This window comes from Egretta garzetta, unplaced genomic scaffold, assembly GCF_000687185.1.
Source record: "Egretta garzetta isolate BGI_Z169 unplaced genomic scaffold, ASM68718v1 scaffold441, whole genome shotgun sequence".
In the NCBI taxonomy this organism is placed as follows: Eukaryota; Metazoa; Chordata; class Aves; order Pelecaniformes; family Ardeidae; genus Egretta; species Egretta garzetta.
This window is the reverse complement of record NW_009258757.1, coordinates 357,576-362,929: the sequence shown is the minus strand read 5'-3', so window position 1 is coordinate 362,929 and position 5,354 is coordinate 357,576.

Sequence of the window (5,354 nt, the reverse complement as noted above, 5' to 3'; positions counted from 1 at the left end):
TGGGAAGGGAGTATGGAAACACAAGCAATTTTAGTAACCGCTAATACAAATTCTAGCCACATGCTTAACCACCTCCCAGAGAAAATCAGATTAGCGTTTGCAATAACACCGTGCAGATCTGTTTATTGGAAAAGTCAGAAAGGAAAACCTCTGTAGAGGGTGACTGCTCCAGGCTGAACTTCTGTTGGGCAGATGCTGAAAACTGATCTCCCCTAGCACCCTATAGCCAGGAGGAGCGACACGCATTTATTGTGCCGCCGTAACACGGCTTGATGGAATAGCCATGCGATTTGCTGCCTTTAATAAAATAGGAGAGAGGGTTGGGGTTTTTAAACTTTCATATTGGAAAAGTTGCCTGTTGTAAGGGGAATGTCGTGTGGGCTCAGCTGCAGGCAAATATGGCCCAAGGCATCCCACACACATACCAACACACACATAGGGAGCCATACACAATATGCAAACACCCTGAAATCCCAAATAAATATCTTGAAAATCAGTTGTGCTCCAGGGGAAACAAGGGGCCTGCCCACACACAGAATTAAGAAGTTAATTAGTGTTTAAATATTTCCGTGCAAGCTTTGGCACTACTACTGCTTCAAGGAGTACAAAACTAGCAAGAACAAGTGACTATATGGGAGAAGAATGACTTTGGTTTTCGGTATGCTAAGATAAATGATAAACAAAAACCGTGCAGGTAAACTGTGCATGTTTTTTATCACAGCTCTTATATGGCATGACTGGGATCTGAGGGAAATAATTTTTTTTAAAAGCATATTCATTTTGATCTAGCAGTGACCTTTTACTATGTTCATGTCCCTGCAGGGGAGACGAAGCTACTTGTGGTCTTCTGTAGGAAAGGGTGAAGAAAAAAGTCACGTCAAGATCAAATAAAATCAAGGATCAGCCATGGGGAAATACATTTTCACGCTCTTAAGTATTTAACCAGACTGATGATCTATTCATTTTGATACATTCTCCTGTATGACCTCAAGGTGGGATGGGTTTTGTTGGGGCTGCCAAGAAGACTCATCTGTCACCTACAGTTTGAGAAGAACAGGGGATCTCTGCCACAGCTGGAGGTGGGCAGCTGAAATACTGCCCACCCACTCCTGTAGTCATCTTTGTATTGACCCATCTGGGACGGAACCTGCGGTTTTGTTTTGTTATCTCTTTCGAGTGCCACCAGCAGATAGCTAATACAGTGCTGAGGGAATCAAAGACATCTAAGGCACCTTGCTGAAGTTTCTACCCCCCCTTTACTGTTACTGTACAACTCCAATGGGAATAAATGGATGGTGGAAAAAGATTTTCCTTTTTTGGGAATAGAATAGAATAGAACAGATTTCAGCTGGAAGGGACCTACAACGATCATCTAGTCCAACCAATTCAGGGCTGTCCAAAAGTTAAAGCATATATTAAGGGCATTGTCCAAAGTTTTTTAACTCATTGGTTTTTAATTTACCTATACCAAGTTTGCACATTGCCTCTAATGGCACAGCAATTTCACTGCAGGTATTGAAGCTACACATTTCTCTTTTCAGGCCTCTAGGGACTTAGTTATAAGATAGGTGCTTCTGCTCCCAGAAAGATGATGAGCATGTCAAAATGGAAAGATCCTTGAATACTAAATTTTTAAAAAGGATGAATGGTGGAAGGGTTTTCAGGCTGAAGTACTCCATGATCAGAATATGCGCTTACCAAGCTACGAGTCTAGCAAACAATTTTCTGTAGGACCAAAGCTTTATGGAAATGTACATCAGGGATAGCGAGAAAAAACATCACCACTTTAGTGCTTACCAATTGCTGCCTGCATTACAGTTGTGCCAGCCTAACATTTTACAGTTCGCTTCTCTTAATGGCTGATAAATGGTTTGGTTTTATGTGCGATTCTTTGTCTAGATAAGTTCTCTCAGATCAACAAGAAGATCAATGCTCCCCGAGCACAGCTGCAGCAAGGCAGCTGGCTGCCATCACTATGTATTAAACTCACCTCTCAAAGTTCTCTTCCAGCTTTGCCACTGACTCATTTTCCTGACCTTGAGTGGGATGTTTTATCTGTTGAGGAACCCCCTGGTGCGCCTGCAGATGGGAATCCTTCTTACCTTTCAGGGACTGCTACCAATTTAGCTAAACCTGTATCTACAATGTGCTTTCAGCTCTTCAGATGAAACATCACAGAAGCGCAGGTATTACTGAAATACACAGGTAGAAGCCATGGATAAAACACTCTTCCTGGAAATTACTCCCATGGTCTCGATTGTAGTGTTTGTCCTTGGCACATTCTGGACACAAATGTTTGGGTTTTTTTTCTTTTAGATGTGAAGAGGTGGTTCAGCAATGAGAATATTCCTTTATTTTATTAGAAACTGGTGTTTCTATTTAACTGAGTAAGAGGAAAAGTAAATCAATGCAAGTAAATCTTAAGGTTTTTTCCTCCCTTCTGGCTTCTGTAACCCATATGCATGTTTGTGTGCATTTACCTTACAACTTTTAACTATACTTAAGAATGCTGTATAACGGTTGAGAACCCAAACATGTTTTTTTAAGCCAGACAAGCTCCACAGTTCCAGATCTTTAAAGGTCCCTTCCAACCCAAACTGTGCTATGAGTCTATGGTTCTGATGTGCCTGGTTTTCAGGGCTAAACCCTCTCTAGAGCAGACTGACACAACTAATAGGGCTCTTCTCTGTTGCCATAAGGCCTAATTAAATTATTTTTTACGGTATAAAGCCTTTTAGTAGGGTGTTGGAGGACTGTATAGGACAAAGGGAGATAAACCTATGGAACTGCTTGTATGATTGATCCCCTGGGAGTGGTCTTTGAAGTGAACAAACCCAAACACTACAGCTAGTTTTTATTTCAGAGGGAAGTATCTGAGTGACTCCCAAAGACAACTGGGACTGAACTCATGTTTTTGCATTGCAGATGCTCAAGGGAGAGGACCCAAAAGTGAACGGGGAACTAAGTTATTTAAGAGGGTGGAGACACGTTAAAGGGAGAGAGGGGAACTGGGTGCTGTCTGCAGATACAGAACAGGAGAAAAGAGGGGAAGGGAAAGAACAGTTTAACCTAAGATACAACCTGGGGAAAAAGGCAAACACACACACATCACAGACAAATGTATGGTGGAGACTGAAAGAAGGTTCCTCACTGATGACTAGTTTACTACACACCCTTGAGTAGCGCTGGGAAGTTAACTTTTGTGGTTGAATTTGACCAATTCAGGATCAGGCTCATGCCACAAGGGGGTTGGTGATAGCAAGGCACCGTGCTGATAACTCAGGAGCTTCCTTTCAGCCCCAGCCTTGCTCTTTGCAGGATGGTCCCAATCTATGTGTTGCCACACTTTTCTCAGGATAGGCTCCCATGCCTCAGTATTTTCTTTCATAAAAATAATAATGAATGTTAAATAGTAGCATTTATTTTAAAATATATAATAAATATGAATAAAAGCTTCAGATACAGGACTGACTTACTCCTCGGTTGGGATGAACAGGGGCAGTTCCGCTCCCTTCTGTGGCCACATTATAGCAACGAAGGATTTGGTTCAGATAAAATTAATCACCAAAAAAGGACTCGATCTTCTTTTGGACTAGGAGTATCATTAGCTCGTTCCTTATTCTGCTCTTCCAAAATACTGCTGAACAAGAGAGGAAAAAGGATGAATCATTGCAAAACTGCAAATATTTGGCTAGTTTGACAGTAGTAAAAGCTATTCTCCTATAGTAATCTCTTCCTCTGTGGGCCCACTTCGGTTTATTTTAGCTCGTGAATGAATGTATCAAGTATGTCTCTTGAAATTCAAGACAAATACTTTAATTTAGAGTGAAAAGGCAAAATAATGAAGGATTGTTGATCTACATACCTAAAAATAAACATCACCATGCCTGTATTTAAGGACGTCAAATATTCCACAGGTGACTTTCCAGGGATTTTAATACTTGGCACTACAGCTGCAGTGTAAGAAAGACAACGGAAGCCTAATGGACTCTAAACCAGTCCTCACTTATTGTGGTCAATAGTCTAGTATTTGTATTATTTTTACTGAGGGGACATTGTTCAGTGCAGTAGCTTAAAACCGACACTACTACTGCTATTGAATTTGTTCTTTTTAATTTTTGTTTCTTGCGGCGTACTTCTCAGGCAGAGACTGACCGAAACGGTTGCAGGGACTGGATCTATCCACATAAAAACTAGGGCTGTGAACTTTCTCGTAATTTCCACTAGATGTAAATAAAACCGCTCCAACTCTTCACCAGCCCTAGAGAAAGGGTATTCTCGCCACTGCAGGGAAATTACAGATAACACCAACCACCAGGTTCCCTTTGTTGCCTCTCTCTCTGATTCTTACCCATAAGCTTTCGACCTGCTCGTGGCTATTCTTCAGGGACAGCTCTTCACACTGTAATGATTTCTTGATGTAAAGGGCAACGCCCCCGCCCCTCCTTCCTCGCCTGTCCCTTCTGAACAGCCTGTAGCCATCAATAGCTACATTCCAGTCATGGGATTCATCCCACCAGGTTTCTGTAATGGCAACCAGGTCGTAGCTTTCTAGCAGCATGATTGCTTCCAACTCCTCTTGTTTGTTTCCCATGCTGCGTGCGTTTGTATAGAGGCATCTCATCTGAGCTGTCGGCCTCATCACCTTCATAGCAGTAACTATGTAATTCATGTAATATTTTATCTGAACTGAACATTTCTATCTTTCCCACATGAACAACACTGCTTTCAAACAGCTCAGTGGTTAAATCTGTCAGGTACCATATTAAAGCCGCATAAGAGAGTAACTCTGTGCACAAAACATTGGAAGTTAGATTTTTTGTAATAAAGTACATTTAGAAAAAGTTAAATAATTGTTTTGAGACTTTCCATCTCACAAAGAGAAATCCAACTATAAGACTGAACACATGCATTTGAGATCAAAATAGCAACAACTGCAAAATTAATAACTAATTTTATTAAAAGGTAAAGTTTTGTAAAAGAAGAGTACTAATTCATACCACGATCCAGGGGTACTTAAAAGACACTAGCATGCTGTGCTGCATGGGCCCCTCACTACATGAAAGATGTTGCGTTGCTGGAACATGTCCAGAGGAGAGCCACAAAGCTGGTGAGGGGTCTGGAGCACAAGGCTTATGAGAAGCGGCTGAGGGAACTGGGGTTATTTAGTCTGGAGAAGAGGAGGCTGAGGGGAGCCCTGATCGCCCTCTACAACTGCCTGAAAAGAGCTGTAGTGAGGTGGGGGTTGGCCTCTTCTCCCTGGTAACGGACGATAGGATGAGGGGAAATGGTCTGAAGTTGCACCAGGACAGGTTTAGGCTGGACATTAGGAAAAATTTCTTCACAGAAAGGAC